Source organism: Emydura macquarii, unplaced genomic scaffold, assembly GCF_026122565.2.
Source record: "Emydura macquarii macquarii isolate MOO-44397 ecotype Brisbane River unplaced genomic scaffold, CSIRO-AGI_Emac_v2 contig_374, whole genome shotgun sequence".
Classification (NCBI taxonomy): domain Eukaryota; kingdom Metazoa; phylum Chordata; order Testudines; family Chelidae; genus Emydura; species Emydura macquarii.
The window spans coordinates 15053899-15078501 of record NW_027130511.1 but is presented as its reverse complement, the minus strand read 5'-3'; the positions used below and the strand labels follow the sequence as shown (position 1 = coordinate 15078501).

General features: G+C 41.5%; 1 protein-coding gene and 1 long non-coding RNA gene across 2 annotated transcripts in view; both read right to left on the bottom strand.

The window, feature by feature from the left end:
• The window catches only part of PRKD1 (protein kinase D1), a 274425-nt gene that overhangs the window by 220147 nt on the left and 29675 nt on the right, over positions 1 to 24603 (bottom strand). The gene's annotated exons all lie outside the window — the stretch shown is intronic.
• The window catches only part of LOC137144329 (uncharacterized), a 35522-nt gene continuing 10941 nt past the window's right edge, over positions 23 to 24603 (bottom strand). The window contains exon 2 of the long non-coding RNA XR_010917372.1: positions 23 to 342. This is a non-coding gene — a long non-coding RNA (uncharacterized lncRNA). The remainder of the gene's footprint in view (positions 343 to 24603) is intronic.

Below are 24603 nucleotides of genomic sequence, written 5' to 3'. Positions count from 1 at the left end.
CACTTCACACACAGCACTTAGATTTGTTTATACAGAAAGCAAGTATAAGTTTATTTCACAATGAACAGAGATTCAAATGACAGCAAGTGCAAATATTGGAAACAAAGGGTTACATGTAAAGTAAAATCATAACACAAATACTAGTTTTAATTTAACAAATAAGACATCATCATGTCACACAGAGCAAAAGTTCACCCCAAATCCTTCCAGTGTATCACAGCCAAGCCTCACTGTGATCTTCCATTCATGAAACAAGCACGCCGTCCTCTTGCCTCCTCAGTGGAAAGATCCAGAGTTTGTGTCTGTCTCTACAGTTACCATCCAAAAATACACTGTCTTCATCTGCAAGCAGGATAATCCACATTACTTATATTTTCCCGTCTAGGATTTCCCCTGAAGATTTGCAATCATTTGATTAGCATTTTGCTCAGACTGTAAATAGACATTCATTCTGAAGTACACACTACTCAATTCACATGCAGACTGAAAACATCTCCCTCAAAGAACTGGCCTCAACACTCAGACATTAAGAACATAATTTTCAGTATATACACATAACTCTGTACATATTATGCCGACATACATTTTGCCATGATTATGATGACCACTGAGACACAGGCTTTCAGTAGAGACCTTACATGACTCTCTTTGGCAAACTAATATCAGACTTGAGTGATCCCTGTAAACTTTATGCCCCCTGTGCCTTCTGCCAGTTGGCACCAAGAAGTCCTTGGGACACAGTAAAGCATACATAATTAGGATCTACCCTCACATTCAGAACTAAACACAACGAATTCAAAGTCCTCCCGCAGCTTCCCACACCAAGAGCCACCCTGGCACCCACACCAAACCAATATCTCCCTCCTTCAAGAGATCTACGTCCCATTTGCCACACTAGAGAAAACCCCTCTCTCTAAGAAATTGTGGACACACATGCGCACACACCCATCCTGCGCGCGCTCACACACACACACACACGCACTCTAACTTCACACACACAGAAAGAACTCCCTACCTCACTCCCACTCCATAAAAAATTCTCACTCCCCCTCACCTAACTCCACTTTATGCTCTCAGGGACCTATTGTTTCCCCTTAGGATACAAGTATCTGTCACTGTTGTCCCATGTGGGGGCCTGATTTTCAGAGGTACTGAACACCTGCAGCTCCCATAACTTTAAATGGAGGTGAGAATACTTCTGAAAATCAAGATCTAACACTCAAAGACTGCCGCTGACCTCTGTGTATCTTGTAAAATTCACAATCTATGTTTCATATAAACAGTGATGCCTAACTATCAGGGCAGTTAATCACTGGAACAAATTGCCTAGAGAGGCTGTGGAATCTCCATCATTGAAGGTTTTTAAGAACAACTCAGAAAAATACCTGCCAGGAATGGTCTAGTTATTATGTAGTCCTGCTCTGAGTGCAGGATGACCTCTCGAGGTCCCTTCCAGTCCTATGATTCTATACGAAAGACAAGACAAGACACTGACTTGGGGATGGGACGAGGAGACTGGGACTAGATGCTGCTGGGGGGGAAGGGAATCTGGGACTGTGAGTTGGGATGGGAGAGGGACAGGGAGCCAAGCCAAGCCTGAAACTGGGAGTGAGGGAAAGACTGGGACATCTGGGCAAGGCAACTGAGAAAGAGGACCTGTGGGGAATAGAGGTGAATAGGACAGGTTGGGCAAAGAGAGAGACTGGGAGCCAGTGGGTGGGAGAGACTGAGTTCAGATGGGGAGCCCAGGCGGGAGGAAAGAAGAGGAGACTGGGATGGCCTGGGCATGGAGATCTGATGAGGTGTGGGAGGGACTTAGGACTGTCTGGGTACAGAGACTGAAATAAGGAGCTCAGAGGGGATAGGGAGACACTGATATTGGATGAGGAATCCAGGGAGGGAGACTGGACAAAGAGCTGAGGTTGTGGGGGAAGACACTAGGTATAGCTGACTGGAGCAAGAAGAAAGGGGCAGAATTGGGAATGACTGGGCAAGGAGATTGTGACTGAGGGATGGCACAGAAAAAACTGGGACTAGGATAAGAAGCCTGAGGAGTGGAGACTGGGACAGGTGAAGACAATGGGACTGGGAAAAAGAAGTCAGGGGTGGGAAGAAACAATCCAATTGGGACAAGAACAGGTTAGAGGGGATGGGGCAGAAGAGGTCATGCTTGGGAGGAATGGGCAGAAAAGTCTGTGCCCACGAGAATACACTCGCCTCCAGAACCTGAAATAAAACCTAAGATTCCTGAGCCTCATCTGTCACAGTTCGGTGCAACTGCTTCTGTATTTCCCCCTTATAGTCCAGCAAAAGCACCCACTTTTAGGATCCCAGGTGGGCAGCTGTCATCTGTCCTGGGTAGAGACCCCGTCTCTCTTCTTGCTAACTGAGGTTTTTCCAGGCTGCACAGTTTTCTGCCTACACTGTGAATTCTCCAGAAAGTCAGACTTCCTAAACTGGCCTGCTTTGCTTCCTCCTCAGAGCTAGAAAGAGTGTAATTGCCCACAGATATAAGGTACCACATAAAGCTCTTCCTAGGCAAGTACATGTGTTCTTAAGGTGAAGGTATTACAGAGAAAACAAATGAAAAACAATAAGAACCTACAGGCATGCTAATAAGCTTACCCGAGATCATCTCAACTCTAGCAAGGGTTGTTCATACCTTCAAATTCCCACACAAGAGTTTTTTTGTTCATAACACCTTTTGCTTAGAACAAAAACCCCCGTGAATCAGAGAGTCATTCCTTTATACAGTTTGAGTCTTTGATCCTGGGACCCTGGAAATAGGCAATCAGCAGACAATACTCAGGGTGTAGCTTCAAAAGGTTGGGTCCAGAAGTGGGAAAATGCATCCCCCTTCTCCCAAGTATTTTCTATGAAACCCACTCAACTAAAAGTTTATTCTTGTCTAGTACACTGTTTAAAAGAGTCCTTTGAAGCTCATAACACTTCAGAGGATTTATATTAGTCATGTTTCCCTGCAAAGAAATTACATACAATCCCACAATACTACATAAACATTTGAATTATTCATACATTGAACTCCTAATAAACTTAATACAATAAAGTTTGTTCAGGATATGCAGGAAATTGCCATACCTGTCACACTGTCATTCCTCTGCAGTCATTAAATATCTGTGAAACCCACTGGAAAAGTGTCCCATTACCCACTAGTGCTATTCGACATAGAGGACAACAAACTCCTACTGCTATCAGTTATTCTGTCAGCTCAAGCAGCAGAAGTCTATGCAGTTTAAAGATTCCATACCTGATAATGGCTCGTGTGGGTGTCAATATTATGAATTTCTGGTTTTTCAGTTTGCTTTTTTAAAAACCTAGGAAATTACATGCAGAAAATTATATTTTAAAAAACATTATTTTGTTTTCTCCCCATTATGCAAGGAGAGGCCCTAGGCCTTATTTATTGCAGTTTTCAAACCCTGCAATGAAAACAGAATTATTAAATTTCCACAGGGCATTTTCAATGGTGATTAACACTACCATATCTGAATGCTTAAGAAACAAATTAATTTATTTTCACAAGACTTCTCTAAAATGAAGGGATATTATCCTCATTTTACAGATGGAGAACTCAGGCACAGAGAAATTAAAGCCAAAGTATTGACTAATTTTGTGTGTCCCATTTGAGACTCGCAAGAACCTGATTTTTCAGAGTCTGTAGCATTATACAGTACTTCCTGTGTTTAAAGCACAGCACCCATTGACTGCAGTTGCAGCTGTGAATGCTCAGTACTTCTGTAAATCAGATTCCAGGGTCTCAAGTGAGGCACCCAGAAAATGAGGAACACAAATTAGAGACAACGTATGAAAAGTCTGGCTTCAGTGTTTCGCCTTGCATCACAAAGGAATGTTGTGACAAAGACAGGGATAGAATCCAATTCCCCAAGACGGTATCCTGGTGCCTAACCACGGTATCATCCTGCAGTCTCCTACCTCATTCACCATGTACCTTCCAACTTTTGCAACAAATAAATTAGAGGTCCCACAAACAAGTCCCCTTCACTATATAACCCTGACTCATCCCCTGGAGCAAGTCCATCTTGTGCATTGAGTGAGACAAGAAAAAACAGCATATAATCATGAAATTAAAGACTGTATCATAATGCAAATGGACAAGGGGAATAAATAAAAATTGCATGGGTAACCTGAATTCTGGCATTTCCTAACTTTTGGGTGCTTGACTTTGCAACCTTAATCATGTTTTTAGTGTGGTTTTATATGTAATTATTTATAAAATAAATAATCTCAAAATCTCAATACTATTATCCTTGGGTACCCTCTTTCTATCTCTTTGTTCGGCTTGTCCAGCATTTAAAAGTTTTACCAGTATAACTATTTGATTTGAGGTCTGCTTTTTTTTTAAAAAAAATAATAATAATAATAATAATACTTATACTGGTATAAACTCTAGTGCAGATGAAGTTATACCAGTATAAAGGTGCCTTATGCTGGTATAGCATATTCCTCTTTCTGTACAAGAATATGCAATATTTGTATAACTACAATCACACTAAGGCTGTATCACTAAAGTGGTAAAACTTCCTAGTGTACATAAGGCAATAATTTAAGAAATGTTTAAGCAGACAAATTATCTTTACCTGTAAGACTACAATTTAAAAAAAAAGGAAAATTGAATTATTTACAAATAACTTACATACTTAACCCATGCATTTTAGGTTGACTATATTCTAGAAAATGAACACAACCATGATGACAATAACCACATTGACAAGCAGTAAAATTGTGCAACCCATCCCCATAAACTACATCTCTTCTTCCAACTGATAAAGCTATACAGAACAGAGAAAACTATGACTATCCTGAAATTTGCAAGGCAAGGAATAATATTAGGACTAAGTATAGACAGAATTGCTTTATTTATAAATGAGCCATTTTTCTGTAACAATAGAACCATAACATAAAAATGAATCAAATTAAGGGAAGTTTTTTCTCTCCTGTTCTCCATACAAGAATGGCAAAAACAGTCTAAACAAAGTTGCATTGTACAGGGTTAATTTTATTTTGGTTCTGAGGTAGAGGATTCACTATTAGGTATTATTGTTCCCTAGCAAACTTTTTTGTTCAGCTTGCTGTCTAAGGACCCAGAAATGAGTGACGCTTTGGTTGTCACTTGTGCAGTTTCCCGACTGGCATGGTTCTATTGCTATCTGATCTATTAATGTGCCAGATAAAGGTAGTTGTAGCGTAAACTGTACACTTACGATTTTCTGCTATGCTCCTGGAAGTGCTACATCTAGAAGTATTTCCAGATACAAAGGTTGTACACAGAACCAGGTTTTGCAGCCTCTGAATCTCTACCCCTGTCATGACTCCACCCTAATTTTGGATTCCATAACATGTCAAGTTTAATCTCAATTTATATCTTTTACAAAATCCCTAGTCCTTTTCACTGGAAAGAAATATGTTCAAAAATATGTTTCACTAAGGCTGAAATTGATTTTTCCTAAATGTCCTGGGATTTTCCATACTTCATACTGTAAATGGACTCTGTAGCCCATAAATACCACTGTTTGACACGGGGCCAGAAAGGACTAAGCAACTTTGCAAGTTGCATGGCCCAAAGCTGACCTTTAAAGACATATTATAGGAAAATACAATGGTAATATGAGGGTCATTCCTTATAAGTAGAATAGAGTTTTGATATGCAAGTATATTGTTGGTAGTTATTTGATGTTGTTTACATATATCTTGTTAGAGGTTAGCAATGTAGATAAACTGCTTTCCTGTCTACTACTGTTGTTCTATTGATTAAGAGGTCAAAGGGAAATATTAACATCTAGATGGGTCTTTGGTGTAATAACATCATTTGCCTGTATTACTCTTTGAGGTTTAAATAAACTGTTAACTGGTAATTAGCTGCATTAGCACAATGTGTGCCTAGGAAATGAAGGTTTTATTTCAAAGGACACTATACATTATGATTCTCCACTCAAGGAAATATCTGTGGTCTGTCTTGATAGTTTAAACGGCTATTGCTGACTGTATTGTCTGAGGAAGGACCCACTGAGTAAAGATCAAACTGTCCACTCGCTTTCATCAAAGCCCACATAAGGGAGTTACCTGCAAGTACCCACCTTGCTTCGACTACAAAGGAAGCTTCAGGCCTGTTCCTTTTTTATCTCATATCTGTCCAAGCTTGTCAGGGAAAATTTGGATCGTAAGATTGGGATCCCAGCAACAGCCTGGAATCACCCTGCTAATTCTCATGGGAGAATTTGAATGAACTCTGCACATGAACTATTTAGTATTAATTTCTCTGGACTGGATTTCTAACAAAGAAGCTCTAAACAAGAACTGATGATCCCAAACTGTTTGGGTAATTTCAGAGACTTTGCAATTTAAGAACTTTGCAACTCAGTTATCTTCTCTACTTTGAAACTGACCTAAGAACTTTATTTTCATCCATGTATGCATACTGAGCTTTTAACCATTACTCTCTTTCCTATTCTTAATAAATATTAGTTTAGTAAACAAGCATTGACTTTAAGTGTGTATTTGAGTATGATCTGAACTATTCATCAATCTATTTGGTAATGTGTCTGATCCTTTGGGATTGGTAGAACTTTTTTATGTATGATAGATAAAGGTTCAGTAATCCCCTTCATATTTGACTTGGCTGTCTGGGTGGATATTTTTAAGGAAACTGTGTTTTGTCATCTGAATGACCAGTGAAGTGATCAGAAGTTATTTGTTGTTGGCTTGGTATATCTTATGGAAGAAAAACCACCAGTATTTAGGGCTTTGCCTGTCCCTTCCTTTGCAGTTTGCCCTGTTTAGGCTATCTCCTCAGCATGGTTCCCCTGGAGACCAACATCACGACCACAAGTTTGGCTCCCTGGGATTTTGGAGGAAATTTTGGATTGCCCCACAGTTGTCAAGGAAGTGGGTAAATGGTTCCTGATATGCTAGCGATGGAATTAGTGTCTCTGCAAACTCTGTCCTGAGCAACAGCTACTTTCTTGTAGATAAATCTGGCTTTGTTGAGCGCCATATTGAATTTCTTGACATTTGTGTTTTTAAAATCTCAACCTCAACTTTTTCTTACACATTTTGTGCGTTTCTGCTTCTGGCTTTAGGCAGAGCTATGTAGATAGCCAAGGGCACAAACCCTTTGGGCCTTTACTACTTAAATAGAAACAAAATTCTAAACAATCCATGAGCCCAAGTGCGAACAACCTGTCAGTGGTCAGAAGTTGGATTACTGTGTTCTTTACGTGAAGTTTGGGAGTGGACTCCAGCACTGAGCATTTTGAAGAACCTGCAGGTAGAATGCATCTTCACAGCTGATTAACTAAGAAGCTTCTGCTACTAGAGAGAACAGCAGTGGTAGGCTCCTTGAAGAGGAACCTAAAGGTAGAAGGAGTGAAAGCATTAAGTTCTCCATGCAGCATATTTTTTTGGTGGGGACACAATCTGAAATACACCCTAGAAATACTTAAAGAAGCACACATGCACAAACACATCATATGTTTTAACGGAAAAATGAATGAAAAACAGTATAATGTTGAAAATGTGTTGTGGATTAAAACATTCCCAGACTGGTCTTCTATAATCTGGGAGGTGAGATTTAAATTCAATAAGGACAGCTTTCTGTTCAACTGGAAATGTTTTATTCATCTTCTATTTTTCAGGACATGCTGGAAACTGTCCTGGTCTTGAAAAAAATGTAGTAGACCTACTCTGGTTACACAAAGAGTTAAGAATTCTAGCTGATTTATAGTCAGTGAAGGAATTGCTTATGTTTAATGTAATTCTGGCTGGATGCTGTTCTAGAGACTTAAAGGACCAAGCCACAAAAAGGATAGCACTTTTTATAATTTCAACCTCAAACTGAAACAAAAATGTAACATTTTCTAAATCAGCATGAGATGAATTTGTTCTGTTAGGAAGAATGCCAATAAAAATCAAAACACAACCTACATTTTAGGAGAGGCTCAGCTGAAATTATAGACAGCATTTTCTTGAACATAATTTAAGCATACTATTTCTGAGTTTAACTATGTTTTTGTATATTTCATGACACTGCATATTTAGAATAACCTATGGGGAATAAAAAGTTTCCATTACAAAAATGTGAAAAATTAGATTTTTGTGCTACTCAGAATTGCATTCTTGAAGCCTCCTGCTAAAACTGATTAAATTAGTTGCTTTGGCTTTAATGATTTTTGACGTTGGTATAGAATGTTTTTCAAGGTTGTCTTTGTCGATAAAAACTAAAATTTAGGGCAGACTTGTTTGCCCCCAAATCTGTTTCTAAATTATCCCTGCATGTTTCCCCAATAGAGAAGCTGATCCTGTTCTCAACTGCAATAAGGAAAACTCCTGTTTTTCCACACCCCTCTAGTGTTTCCTACAACGTTAACTATTCTTGTGGCATTAGCCATTAACTGAGCCGTTCTTCAAACAGCCTCTTCTCTGCTTTCTTGATAAAACAACTCCTACCTCACTATTACCCAAAGAAGTTCGTGGTAATTTGTAATTTTTTTTTTCAACTGGAGATGGAGAGAAAATGAGTACGATCAGAACTGATTAGAACTCTAGTTCAGATCCATGCAATCCATGAAACAAATAAGGCCCAAATTAGGTTTCAATGCATGAGCAAAAGCACACCCCTTCAGCTGCAGCTCTTTTTCACATGCATTCATGCATACTAATATTTTAAAGTGCAGTGCTAGAGCTGGAGACGATTACAGCATGTTTGAGTTTTGTTAATAAGCGGTCACTAATATCAAAGCAAACGGCATGACAAGCAGTGAAAAATTTACATTCTACAACAACAACTGCAGGTGTCCAAAATATTGAGCTGTATGGCTTGGTTTGCCTTGATAAAACATGGCAATTTTCTGCACATTTTTACAGATATGCTAATCAGTTTATCTCAAAATAAATTGAAAACCCGTAACAGATTACTGCCACAATCCAAAAATATTTGCCAGTCTTAGACTACGGCAGCAACAGCAAACACAAAAAGCACGCACTCTTATTTTGAGATTGAAATATCTCCTTTTCTGCTGCTTTAACACCAAACTTCAGCCTACAAACCTTACTCAAATTAGAAAGCTTCATAAATATTTAAGCTAAAATTCATGGCTCCATTTTGTTTGTATACCTTGTTTGGCATTAGGGGAAGCACTCCCAAGACCACTGAAGACACACATTTGGCAATTTCAAGACCCAAATGTCAAGTTGTCTGAGCAGGCATTGTTCCAGAATTAGCATCTTGTTTACTTAGCAATCTCTTCAGGGAGTATTATTGATGGGTTAGAAGCTGTCACTTGAGTTCTTCCTGTGGTTAGGAAATTAACAGACTACAAAAACTGATTTATTCTCCTGGATTATTATGTCTTTTCAGCCACCACTCAGTTTAAGTATTTGGGAGTTTTTAAAGGTTTAGTAAATCCTACAAATTTATAAAAACAGAGATACAAAAAATATGATTGTAACAAAACCCAAAAACCATACAAAACTGAAATGATGCCAGGTTTGGTTAAACACTGGAAACTCAGCCAAGTTTACTGAAAATCTTGTTAAGGTTCACAAATCCTTCCAGGAAACCTGAACCAATTTATGGTTTCCACACAAAACCAGGTGAGACAATGAACTTTTTCAGGTGGGTCTGTCTTCTCATTCAAACCAGTGGAGATGAGTGAGCGGGTGAAAACTCAGTTGGCTCAATACAAAATAAAGTATTCACAAATCTTTTGCAACATTAAATGGTTGTTTTTCACATAACTCTTTAAAATAGAACTTTCATTGTAATCGCTTAATTCCCCGTGTTTTTCTTCAAATCAAAAAACGGTTATTAACCTTCTGTAACTTGTTCTTCGAGATATGTTGCTCATGTCCATTCCAAGTAGATGTGTGCATGCAAGTGTACAGTTGCCAGAAGGTTTTTCCCCTAGTGGTATCCATAGGGTCAGCTCTGGAGCCCTCTGGAGTCACGCCATCATGGTGCCATATATAGGGTCCAGCCAACCCCCCACCTATTCAGTTCCTTCTTGCCAACTGGCTCCAAGAGACGAGTAGGGGTGTGGGTCTTGGAATGGACATGAGCAACACATCTCAAAGAACAACAGTTATGGAATGTTAGTAGCTGTTTTTCTTCTGTGAGTGCTTGCTCATGTCAATTCGAAGTAGGTGACTCCCAAGTAGATCCATAGGAGGAAGGGTCAGAGTTCAACGACCTGCAAATTGCAGTATCTCTCTACCACATATAGCATCATCTCTGGCTTGTTGTGTAATAGCATAGTGTGCAGTGTTAATAGATGACCACGTCGCAAATGTGTTGGATTGGGATCTGAGCAAGGAATGTTGCTGAGGATGCCTGAACTTGAGTGAGCTGTTAGCGCTGGAGCAGGTACCCTTGCAAAGTCCTAACACATCCAGATACAAGATGTGATACATGAAGAGATTCTTTGTGATTATACCTGAAGGACTTTCATCCTATCTGCTATTGCTATGAAGAGCTGTGCTGTTTTCTTAAAGGGTTTAGTCCTTTTGATATACAAGACCAAAGCCCGCCTAATGGCCAGAGAATGCAGCCTCTGCTCTCAGCTGTTGGCATATGGCTTTGGGTAAAAAACCAGAAGGCGGGTGAGGCCACAACTGAACCTTGTCCTTGTAGAAAATTGTATAAGAAGGCTCAGATATAAGTGCCATGCGTTTCAAGACTCTCCTGGCCAAAGTTATGGCCACTAGAAAGACTACCTTCAAGGACAGATAGAGAAGCAAGCATGTCACTAGAGGTTCAAACGGAGGACACATCAGTCTTGACAGTACAAAGATAAGGTCCCATTGGGGAATGGGATGACATGTTTGAGGGTGTAACCTGTCTAGTCCTTTAAGAAAACATCCCAAGATAGGGTTTGCAAAGACAGAACAGCCTGCAACTCAGAGATGAAACACCAAGATTGCAGCCAGGTGGACCTTGATTGATGACACCGACAGCCTCTGTTGCTTGAGATGCAACAGATAGTCCAAGATGAAAGGTATTGATGACAGCGCAGGCGGAGTACCTTTCTGTACTGACCAGATGAAAAATCTCTTTCACTTAGCGAGGTAAGTGGCCCTGGTGGAAGGCTTTCTGCTGCCAAGGAGGACCTCTCTAACTGGTTCCGAGCACTCTAGCTCCAAAGAGTTCAGCCATGGAGCTTCCAAGCCATGGTATGGAAAGAGTCGAGACTGGGATCACAAAGGCAGCCATGGTCCTGGGTGATCAGGTGTGGATGAGGCAGACTGATAGGAGTTTTCACTGAGAGGTTGAGGAGCGTGGCGTACCAGTGTTGGCATGGCCAGTCTGGGGCTACCAGAATTACAGAGGACCTTTCCTTCCTGAACTTCAGCAGCACCTTGTGGACAAGCGGGATAGGCAGAAACGTATGGAACCAATGACCTGTCCCTGGGATGAAGAATGTGTCCACAAATTATCCCCCAGACTGTGATTCTCGAATGGGCAGAATTGCATGCACTTCCTGTTGCATTTCATCGCACACAACCCCCCAATGCTGGAAGATGTTTTTCACCACATTCAGGGGAAGAAAGACCTGCTGAGGTGCTCCACCCTGTCTGTTTATACAAAACATCATTGTTGTATTGTCCGTCATGATCGATATGCATTTACCTTCCAGATGGGCTTGGAAGGTTTGACAGGCCAAACACGTCACCCTCAGTTCCCTTACTTTGATATGAAGTGAGAGCTCTGCTTGAAACCAGAAGCCCTGAGTCCCTCAAAATGAACTCCCCAACCTATTACTGAGGCATCAGTGACAGGGACAGCAAGGGGTAAGGTGTGGAGAAGGGGTCTCCTGCACAGACTGACTGAGGATTGAGCCACCAATGAAGGATCTCTATCACAGAGGGAGGAAATGAGACTACCCTGACTATGTGGTCTCAGAACGGATGATACACTGAGGCTAGCCATGCCTGGAGCAGTCTGAGACGTAGTCTTGCATGCTGAATGACATATGTGCATTCTACTAAATGCCCCAGCAGCCTCAGGCAGTTTCAGGCTGTAGTGGTGAGGTAACATTTTAGCTCCTCTATAATAGAGCATATAGTCCAAAAATCAGATTTTGGAAGAAAAGCCCTGGCCTGGTTCAAATCTAGCACTGACCCTATGAACTCTATCTCCTGAGTGAGAGTGAGGGTTAACTTCTGCATGTTTACCATGAGACCCAACTTGTCAAAGGTTGATCTCATCAATTTTACGACTGCTTCCACCTTCATCTTGGTGGAACCAATCATCAAGGTACAGTTAAACTTATAACTTCTGCTTCCTCTGGAATGCGGCAATGACCACTATACACTTGGTAAACACTCAAGGGATCGCAGATAGGCTGAACGGAAGTACCATGAACTGATTGTGGGTCTCATTGACTATGAACCGGAGAAAGCTTCTGTGACTTGGAATGATCTATATGTGGAAGTATGTGTCCTTCAAGTCAAGGGCAACATACCAATCCCCCGGATCCAAGAGGGAATAATGGAAGCCAAAAGAGTCCATGCAGAACCTCAGCTTCTTCATGAATCTGTTGAGGTTTCATAGGTCCAGGATGGGTCTGAGACTTCCTTTGACTTTTGGGGTTAGGAAGTAGCAGGAGTAAAACCTCTTGTTCCTTAAATCCTGAGGAAATTCCTCCACCATTCCTACCTTTAGGAGCGCCTGCACTTCTTGGATTAGAAGTTGCTCGTGACAAGGGTCCCTGAAGAGAGAGAGAGGGAGGGTAGGAATTGAACTAAAGGGAGTATCCCAATTTCACTGTGTGTAGCACCCAGTGATCCAACATGATCAGGGCCCTCGCATAGTTGAAATGGGATAGCCGGTCCAAAAACTATAGGAGTGAAGGATCAGAGTCCTGAATTGGTCCACCACCCCCAGGCACATCTTCAAAAGTTCTGTTTGGAACCGGAGGATTGTCTCACCAGTCCCAGACCTGGGCTGGTAGAAGACTAAGATGGCCTCTTCCTATAGTTCCTGACCTGCTTATGGTTATACTCTTGCCTGGGCTGGCGTTGGTAAAACCAAAATAGGGGTTCAGGACTGAAATGCCTCCTTTGCGGTTCACGGGTGTGAAGGCCTAAGGACTTTAAAGTAGCCTGAGAGTCCTTGAGGCTATGCATTTTTAGTCCACCTGTTCAGAGAACAGCACTGGACCCCTGAAGGCGAGGTCTTGGATCATCTGCTAGACCTTGTAGCCATGAGCGCCAATGCGCCACTACCACTGATGACATGATGGAAGCTGTGGCATCCATCACATCCAGGACTGCCTGAAGTCAGGGCTTTGAGACAGCTTTGCCCCTCTCTATTAAGGTTGTGAACTCTGCCCTGGAATCTGATGGTATAGACTGAGAATTTTGCCATGGACCCCCAAATGAGTTAAAATTGTACCTACTCAAAATTGCTTGCTGGTTCGCAATACGGAGTTGGAGTCCCCCAGTAGAGTATATCTTTCTACTAAAAACTTCCAATTTTTTAGCCTCTTTCAGCTTTGGTGTGGGGCCCTGCTGACATTGCCTCTCATGCTCATTGGCCACTGCCACTACAAATGACCGTGGTGGAGGATGAGTGTACAGATACTCATGATCCTTGGAGGGTACAAAGTATTTTCTCTCTACCCTCTTTGCTGTGAGAGGCAGAGAAGCTGGAGTTTGCCTTAGTGACTTTGTTGCATCACGGATGGTCTATTAATGGCAGTGCCACCATGGATGGGCACGCAGAGGCTAGAATGTCCAACACAGGATCTGCACTCTCGAAGACCTCCTCAATCTGGAGCCCCAAATTCTGTGCAACCCTTCTCAAGAGCTACTGCTTCATCTGGGGATGAAGAAGATGAAGTCATGACCGGGGCAAGGCATTGCTCATGACCTGCTGCCCCCCAGAGTGTCTCATGGTGCCGGTTCCTCAAACTCAGTACCAGGATCAACTTCACGCTTGGTGCCAAGCTTGGCATCATGTTTCATGCCGGGCCTGGTGCCATGTGGTCGCTCATCACCCAGTTGAGGTGGGTGATGTCTGCTTCCAGAGGAGAACGAGAGCCACTGTCCCGAGTGCAACCCCTGAGCCTGGTGGAACGCCCACGGGGTCCAAAATGGCCACTGAGCAGGCATCTGCCAGTGCAGTAGCCAAGGCATAGGGAAGGGCTGACCAACCCTGATCTTCTGGTGCCACCTCTCTGACCAGTGCCGGCTTCCTCTAGAAGAATAAGACTCTGCTTCAGAGTTGGAGCCTGACAAGTTGCTTCACAGGGACCAGGGCAATGTGGTTCCTGACAGTGCCGAGGAGCGATGCCGGGGAGAGAGTGACCACAGCATCACAGCCTGTTTCCCCCTAGATGGCACCAGGTGCTTTTTCAATACTGGTGGTCTGGGGTCCTGAGCATATTCACGCCTCACAGGGGATGGGTGGTGTTGTGCTCTCTATCAGCTCCTTGGTCACTTTGGCATGGAGGGGAGCTGTAAATCCTCCTTGCTGCTTTCCCTGGATGGGGAGTCCAAGGGCACCAGACTCGATGGATGCCTCCATGGGGTCGGAGTCAATGGTACCATGCCCAAGGTTACGGCAGCACTTGCATGGCCCGACATGGATCGCACTCTGCTCATGCCCTTACATCCAGTTGTTTTGGGCATCAGTGAATACCCCCTGCCCATTTTCTTCTGGTTCTTAAAAGCTACAGGTTACTGCAAGCAGTGACGCATCCATGAGGTATCCCTCAGTGGCAATGATCCATGACACTGCTGAGGGTCTCTAGCCACAGAGTCCTTTCTCAGTGCTGTCTCCTTTAGAGATGCCGGTCCACTCTGCACCGAAGCTGATGTACTAATGTCGGCTCAGCTGGGCTTGGTACTGAGTGTGGTCAAAGAGCTGCCTCCATTAAGATGAACTTTAGTCGCTGACTCCTCTCCTTCTTTGTCCTTGGGCAGAATCCCTTGCAGATCTGACAGATCCCTTTGATGGGTCTCTCTGAGACTCTTTAGACAAGTAGTATGGGGATTGATCGCTTCTGGGCATGGGCTTTTTGCAAGCTCTGCATGGTTTAAAGTAGGGGAACGGGCATGCCCCAATCCCAGGAAAAGGGAGGTGACCTGAATAAGTGGGGTCTTAACTATCTTCTTATACTTTACTATAAACTAACTCAACTATTTTAACTATTTACAGGTAACAGTTAAACACAATCACTAGGAAAGGACTGGCAGAGCAAGAGAAGATCTATGTTCCAGTGACCATCACGGACGGTAAGAAGGAACTGAAGAGGCAGGGGGTCAGCAGGGCCTTATATATGGTGCAATGAAGACGCGACTCCTTGAGGCTCCAGAGCAGAACCTTCCAGCAACTGGGAACATGGCACGCATATACCTACCTGGGATCGACATGAGCATGCACTTGAAGAAGAATACAATGTTCCAAAGTACCAAATACAGGCAACTTAAGGACTCTGTATTCCTGGTCAGCTGGAACTAAAAATATTTATACTCATTGCAAACAAATTACATAATGCAGTACTGCTAGTTGTTTTCAGAAAAAGGTTTAATGATACTAGGGTGAATGTTAACAGTAAAGCTTACTTTGTATTTGTAAATAGTAAGAGTAACTAATAACTTTATATAAACTTTAGATCAACTGCTACATTTGTTTTCTACAGGCAATGATCTGCAAGATAAGTGAGCAAACTATACATCCAATTTTCATGTCTTTAAATGGTATTCTAGTACAGTGAGAACAGAAGAAAGTTCACAATGTAAAGCTTTGATCCTGCAAACACAAATAAGCCTAACTTTCAGCTCATGAACAGGCATAAAGTTAAAGACATAAATGTTCACAGAATACTGCACAAAGATGCCTTCATAATTTTTAAATGTATTGTGTAGTAAACTGATTTACTTTATTTTCACAAAGGCTATCAAAAATAAAATAAAATAAAATCCAGGTTGGAGAATGAGCAATGGGAGATAAAAGGGGAAGTCACTTTTTTAAAAGTATGGCACAGTGTGTATTTCTGAACATCATATTGGCTTAAATCCTCTTCATTTATGTTTGAATATTTTTTCCCTCTCTAAATAAACTGATTACATGAGGATCTCTGTCTCCTTCCCCCAGAAAAATTGTGATTAATTTTTAAAGGAGTATGTTAGCAATAATTCTGTAATTGACAAAAGCGAAGGCAGCTGAGGCACACTATTTTCCATACACTGCATTCTGAAGACACATTAAACAGGTTCTGGAGCTCTGTGACATAAGTGGTGCTGCAGGCAGGGAAGCAGAAATTGAAAAATAAATACAGGTAAAGAGTAGAAAAAGATATATTTACTTATGCTCTGGCAGTGTGGGGAGATGCACACATCTGGAAAGGCAAATAATCCTTTACAAATAATCCTGTTTTCACAGCTTCTTGTTAAAGGTTACCCCTTATAGTAATAAAAGCGCAAGTTGGCACAATTGACAATACAGAGCAAACATCATATTCCATAAAGAGCAAATGCCATGGGTTTTTTTTCCTAACAAAACATCCAAGCTACAAAAGCTGTTAAGAGGCAAGCTACAAAATACAACTTTTAAAAAATGTTTACATCTGAGATCTCATGGATGTCCCTTGGCTATTCTTGTACTTAACCAACATTAGTTGACCCAGGTTTAAAAACATAATTCAGATAACACAGTTCTCAAGATGGGCTCATTTTTTGATATTTTGCCAGTTAGGGTAGTCTCAAAAAACAATGTACATTTTTTTAAATATATGTTAAATTAATAGTGGGAAGAATAGCAGAAACAAGAATTTAATAACTTAGAAACTGTATATTCAACTGTATATTTCCTGAGAATACAAAGGCATCATGAATTCTTACGGAATGCAAGCTGATGTACAGTACAGTGAGAACTTTTATAGCATGAGAAATTGGTGAATATTATTTAATTTAGAAACAACTTACACTATTTAATTTAACTTTAGAACAGTGGTTTCTACCTGTGTACTATAAACATGTACTGTATTTACACTTTTTCCCACAAATCAAGAAGCAGCACTGAGCCTGGATTGCTAATTTCTAGTTCTGTAAATGGAATAATTGTTTATAAGAGCTGCTGTGTTTGAAGCTCCACGTGAAACTAATGATATACTGCTTCCCCCCTCCCCCCTGGTTTGGCACTTTCCCAGTTTCCTAACCAGCCAAGGAGCAAGTGCTTATAATATCTGAAAATTGTTTCTAAAAGCATAAAACAAACAAAAAATAAAGCAATTTTCAGTCAGAAAACAGTAGTTTTCTGCTGTTCCTGTTATAGACACTTGGAGCAGTTAACAGGAGTGCAACCATCGGAGGAGGGAGTTAGGGAAAGGCTACTTGCCACATCAGAGGTTTCACATGCAGTTTACCTTGATTAGCATTTAACTGAAAGTCAAGACTACATGGTAAGTATTTACAATCTTGATTCTGAGGGTTTTACTATAAGATATCACTAACTGTATGGACTATATGGTTCCTCTCTTAGGATAAATTCAGGACTAGATTCTTATCTTAAATATGGGAATGTCACCAAGAATTGCAAAAATACCACTCCTATGTTTGCACACATGTTCTGTAGTACTATATTCCAGTGCTTCTCAAACTTATTTGATCATGCCCCCCTTCTTTGTGTCTGAAGTAGTTTACACCCCTTCCCCTGCCACACAATTAAATATACCAATAAAGAAAAACCAACATGCAACTCTCACTAAATATGAAAAGCACCAAATCATTGATTGAAACAGAGCCCACGATCCACTGTAATAAGAGCAAAGCAAAACTGCCCTGCTGATCGATGCTTGCAATTAAATGTGCACATCGCATCATATCAAACGGATTAAAGTACAGATGGCAACGACTTTGTATAATGTTATGCAAGCTTAACAGAAATCCATCCAAATGCATAGCGCCATCTCGAGTCCAATGCACAGCGCCAGCTGAGGATCTGATCTGTCTGGAGGGATCAGCTTGACTAGTTATTCATGGTGGTGGGTAAAATTTGTGCTGTAAGCTTTTTTCCCTAAAGTTTCTCATGCCCCACACAAAATGCATTCCACGCCCTCCCCAGCGTCGTCGTTCCCCCCCCCCGTTTGAGAACCTCTGCTATGTTCTCTATATATTGTAATGTGTCACTAAAAAAGCCCCACCCTGGGGATAAGAAAGTCTGCAGCTGCAGCCCCTACACTGGATAACGGGGCCCAGCATGCTTATTTGGACACTTGTCTCTTAAAAACCTATTCCAAATAGTGGAGAGACAAACTTGGTGATGTAATATCTTTTATTGGATCAACGTCTGTTGGTGAAAGAGACAAGCTTTCGCGCTTACACAGAGCTCTTCTTCAGGTGTCAACTTTGCAAAGACCCCAACCCAAACAGCTGGGCTGGTGCCAAGCTGAATATCCCTGACTTTATTACATATTAAATGAATGAGTCAGCTAAATTTGGGGATACACCCACAATCACACACTAACCCTCTCTGAAATCTCAGGAGTAATTCTGTGCATAGAGTTGCAATCATATTGGATAAGAGTCAGTTATAGTGGGAAGTTGGGGTTCAAAAACTGCCAGACCTGAGTATCAAAAATGCTAAGGCCAGGTCAGGTATCACAAATTAGAATTAGCCCCTGGGAGACTAAGATATGCTCTGTCACATTATTTACGCTAGTGCTAGTGAAATAATCTTGGTACTATACTTCACAAATACATATTAAGAGAAAATATGTTTTGAAAGCAGCACGAGTAACAGTGGGAAGACTGGTACTGCTTCTCTGAGAACCACTTCCTAATGTTGGCCCCATCTCCTAGATGGCCAAAAAAGAAATAGATGGAAGTTTGACTCTGGAAAGCAACTGTAATTTATTCAAGAATCAACAGGTTCTATCTGTTCAGAAAGGCCTTGATCCTGTGCTTACTGAAGTTAATGGCAAAACTCCCATTGAATTCAGTGGTGCAGGATTAGGCCTAAACATAGGAAAAAAGCAGCTCTCAATTCTGTATATCTGTCACGCAGCAGACACTTTTAAACATCTATTAAGTTTCCCTCAACAACATGCAGATTGGAGTAGATCAAAATAACGCAGGTCAATCAACTCTACCTAAATGTCTGCCTTTGTGTCACTGGGTCATCTGCAAAGAACTAGAATTTTTTTGTCCCTTTGAACCACGGTGTGGCACTCGGTGCCTCAAAGCAGCACCCTGGAACCCCACATTCACCACTGTCATATCATTATGACACATTTGTACAAGGCATGCCTTATGAGGTATCATTTTAAAACAGTCTTGATCTGCTAAATGTTAATATCCTGTTGGATTGTATGTTCTATCATTGTATGTAAAGTTATGAAGTATTGCTGTATATGTTACTAAAATATATTGTGAAGTGGGAAACAACCACAGCCAGCCTTTTAGGTATAACAATGAAGCAGGCAAATAGCATTAATGGCTCACCAACCCTCATGAAGGAAAGAATCCAGTATTCCAGAGACTGTTTACAATGAAGACTTCACAAAGAGAACATGGAGGCAATGGACACAATTTTCCAATAGGACCAGACCCCACCACCATTGCTAAAAATCTATACTATCTGGAAGAAGCTATAAAATTGGGGAAATTACATCACTTGGTTTTACTCCTCACACAACTCAACACCTGGAAACACATCTGGAGAACAAAGATTTTTTAAATGGGGAGGGGTTCCCGGGCTGGAGGAGCATTCCAGCTGTGAATTAAGAATCTGTAACCTGCTTGTACCATCTGTCAGGGTGAGACACTGCTTGATTTAAATCCTGTTTAGTTTGTAGAAATTACACTGTGAATTTACTTTTGCTTCTTAAGTAACCAACTCTGATCTTTGATGCCTACCACTTATAATCACTTAAAATCTATCTATTTTATATTTTACCTAAAACAGTGTGTTTTGGTTGAAGTGACTGGGAAATCTGCTCAGGTTACAAAGACTAGTGCATATCCACTTTCCTTTGAAGAAGTGGTGAACTAGATAATGAACCTGCACTGGTCAGAAACCTGGCCAGTGTATGACGGTACAGTTCTGGGGTGCAAGACGGAGGAGCTGGAAAGAATTGGCTGATACCTCTCTATATTGTTGGTTCATGAGTGGTTGGGAAAAGCATTCATGTAAATCAGTTGGGTGTGGCCCTGCCTGTGGATGTCTGTGTAAGTGCTATACCTGATAGAGCATAGTTTCTCAACCTGTGGTACGTGTACCCTTGGGGGTACACAAGACACAGGCAGAGGGTCCCCGGGGAAAACCAAAGTGGAGGGGAGGCGGGTGGCAGCTGCCAATGTATCACCCGGTCCCAGCTCCCAGCTGGGAGGCGTGTGGCAGCCCCCAGCTTCTAGGGAAGGTGGGCAGCAGCCCCCCCCCCCACTTCCTGCCCTGTCACAGCTCCCAGCAGGAAGGCGGGCAGCAGCCGTCACAGTCCTGGGAAGCCGGGCTACAGCTGCCTGCTTCCCACCCTGTCACAGCTCCCAGCTAGCTCCTCACTAGCTTCTGGGGGAGGCGGGCAACAGCCCCCCACTTCCCGCCAGGTCCCAGCTCCCAGGTGGGAGCCCGGTGGCAGCTTCCTGTATCTCGTGAGCTGGGCTCACAGCTGGGTGGCAGCCACCCGCACCCCGGCTCCAAGCCGAGGGACAGCCTCCAGCACACCGGTTGAAGACAGGCAGCAGCTGCCTGCCCACATTCCTGGGTCCCAGACAGCATGGAAGCCTCCTCTGCCCCAGCTCAGATTGGGTGGCAGTTGCCCACCTCCCGGGCTGGCAGCCAGGCGACAGCCGCCTGCAACTTGCCCAAGTGGCAGCCCCCCTCCCTGGCTCAAAGCCCAATGCCCAGAAAACTTGTCAATTTCACTGATTTAGCTGAACAGTGAAATTGACAACTATGACAGCCACAGATTTCACCAGTTACCCTCTTTTCCTGTCTCTCTCACCCTCCTTCCCTGTCTCTCTCTCATCCCTTCCTCCTCTCAAATCTATGGCAAAAAATTTGGCACAGCGCTTTATATTCCCCAGCATTGGCATGCCGCTCAAAGCCTCCTAGCTTTGGCCAACATCACTTCTAGCCCAGGTACATACTTGAGCTGCACACCCCTGGTATAAATGTGGTAACCCTACCCACACTAGATCTGACATCTGTCATATATATATTCAGCCTTATATACTCAGCCCTTCTTCCAACATATGGCTCACATTAGTCTGTAAATATAAAATCCCGTGGAAAATTGAGTGTTGGGGTACTTATTACAATTTTCAGAAGTTCGGGGTTACTTGCTACTTAAAAGGTTGAGAAACACTGTGCTAGAGGTTTGTAGCTTGCTAACAGCATCAGAGTGTGAGAGGCAACCTCAGGTAAACATTCATGCGAGCTAGCTGGGTGTGGTGCTCTGCATGCTGTCATGCTAGGTTATCACAGTGCAGGGAAGGGTTTGCTGCGTGTCACTAGCAAAGCATTGTGAGAGACAGCCCAGGCTGGAGAGTTAAGGGGACACAGCAGTCTCATAGTTCGAGGTTGCACCCTGGGGAAACCTGTCGCACACGGATCAAATTAATTGTGAAGCTTTTTGATTTGTTCAGCATATGGCCAATTAAACCCTTATTTCTTCAGTGCTTGTTGGTAAATTACAAGGGGGAAAAGTATCATTCTACCTAATCTGTCCATGAAAAAGCTTGTAGCTGCAATCAATAGAATTCGCCTCTTTAGCAGTTGCAAGAAAAAGTCTCAACTTCACTATAAGCTGCAAACAAAGATTCCTGCTCCTCTGCAATTTTTTATATTTTTAAGAATCTGGAAATAACACTGTGCCATCTGTTAAGAGTCAAGAAGTGGCCTCAGACTTGCAAAGAGTAATACAGTCGCTGAGTCTTTCAGAAAATGAAGCTTGCATTGATGAGTTACTTGGAGAAAAAGCCTTCCAAAAGCTTCCCAGGCTGAGTGTTTTGTGAGTGCAAGTTAAAGAAATATAAGCCATTTGTAAACTGAAATAAACCACACAGGGGTTTGCACCAGTTTAACTAAAATTAGACTGATAAAAATTTTTGTTAAGCTGAAGCAACTACTGTACGTGTTTACCAGGACATAGGCTAAGTATTACTGTATTCATTTTAAACAAACACATAGAATGTTTATGTTTTGTTCCCAAATGAGCTGATTTTGCCACCAAGAAAAAATAAAAGTGAATGAACATAATTCAGAAATGTTGACTTGGTTTTCATAACCAACATTATAAATCAAAACCATCAAAAAAAAAAAAAAAGAAGAAGAAGAGTGGGTAATGATGCTTGTGCATAGTTTCTTTCATGATTAAAGGGGTAAGCTTTTTCATGAAAAGAAGGTATCATTTTCTCCAGGAAATAAAAAAAATTCCAACCTCCATACTGTACTGTACATGTCTTCCTTTTCTTTCTATCCCTGTGGAAAAACATTTCAATTTGACAGTTGCTATGGAGTAAATCAGTGTATACTAAGCAGTCAAAACAAAAGCATATTCATGTGGAAACTCATGCTGTTAAGATTTATGAATATTTTTGTGAGTTCATGTCTAGCCTGTTGCAAATCAAACTCCCCTCTACCCCACATATGTATTTAGTTAATGAATGCCAACATATTATGGAGAAATTACTTCAGGAAGAAAATTAGGCCTTTTTCTTTCTTTCTTTTTTTTTTTTTTTCTTTTTTAGCCAGTTATTCAGGCTCAAAACTCAGAGTTAGTTTTTAAGTAAATGTGGTAATGTGTACTAACGTATTCGGCCTTTAGTAAGTCTGAACTTGGGAAAAGACTTTTTTAACTTTCAGGTTATGATCAATATCATCATAAGGGATGTTCTAGTCCACAGGATGCACAGATATTATCTCTTTGATAAGTACCATTTATCAGCATGTCCAACAGCCCACTTTCTTGCAAAATAAATCATTCCACTAATTGTATTCTCTCCAAGAGGATTTTCAAAAATTAAAAATAAAATAAAATTGTCTTATCTAGGAAAGAAGCTACAACTGTACAACCACTAATGAAACTGTAGCATAAAGATACTTCAATGACCCATCAAAGTTGTTTTTCAGTTTCAACAGCTGGGCTAAAACTGACCTACATGTGTATGTGTTAATGGACTCTGATGTAAGCATACAGTTGTCATGCCAGGACACAAAACTGCCTTGAGCAATGAAAACATGAACAGCATGGAAATATGACCATGCCTATTTTTCTCCATCAAATAAAATTTCTAGAAAGAAGATACAAATAATTTTGCTTTAGCTATAAAATTTGGTTCTGTGAGCTCTTCTGCATCATTGCAGACTTGAGAGGGAATGCACCAATAATTCAGGAGATGACGACATAGACTGAAACCACCAGAAACAACTGGATTGTTCCTGCTTTCTCATTAGGACATTCACTGGCAAAGTAAAAGCAGAATATCCCATCAGCACTAATCATACATCTGAACTTTTGCTACTACTCATAGGGCAATAGTGGGACTTTCCTGCAATCTCCTCTCTTCTTAGCACTATGCAACAAAAGCTACTATTCTAATATTTTACCATGTTAAGAAATACCTTAATTGCCTTCTGCACAACCAGCAAATCAGTGTTGCTAGAGATTACATGGATGATGAGGGAAAGGCAAAACCATTTTTTTTCTGAGTAAACTACAATAATATCTAGCTCTGATATAACACTTTTCATCAGTAGAGCTCAAAACACTTTACAAAGAAGGTCAGTATAATTATACCCATTTTACAGATGGCGGAAACAAGGCACAGGGACAGGTAGTGACTTGCCCAAGGTCACCCCATAGGCTATTTGCAGAGCCAGGAATAGAACCTAGCTCTCCTGAATGCCAGTCCAGTGCTCCATCCACTAGCTTTTTAAGAGATCAGGATTCTGAAGACTACGTTTGTAAGAAAGTTGTACAAAGTTGTACAAAGTTAGTATCTTTTATTGGACCACTTCTACTGGTGAAAGAGACAAGCTTTTGAGCTTACACCAAGATTTGTCTCTTTCACAACAGAATTTGGCCCTGTAAAAGATATTACTGCATCCACCTTCTCTTTCTAATATCCTGCGACCAACAACTACACTTCAAATAAGGCAATGTATCTATTTCCCCAGCATCCAGAGGTTATAGACTTATTTATTATGTATGTCATTGCAATCTCCTGAAGAGACCTACACGTGAGCTACCTTGAGGGATATAGGGATTAGACTGAATTGCTCTTTGTATTGTTATTGAGTAATAAAAATCCTCCATCTAGTTTTAGATCTTTGCCATAGGAAAAACCATGTTTTCAGGACATCTGGTACATTAGGAAACTGTCTGGCTTTGAAACCTCTGAAAACTTTAGTCAATAGAGCTGTATATACTATGAGACTTGCTTTGACAACTGAAAATAGTTTCAGTACTATCATGGACAGATCAAAATCATTGTCAGAACTATTACAGACCTGAATCCTAGCTCCACCCATAATAGTGCTCAATGTTGTTTCTATTCAAGTCAGTTTATTATACCAGATTTGTCACTGTGAAGCCTGCATGCCTAATTTATCCAGTATAGACT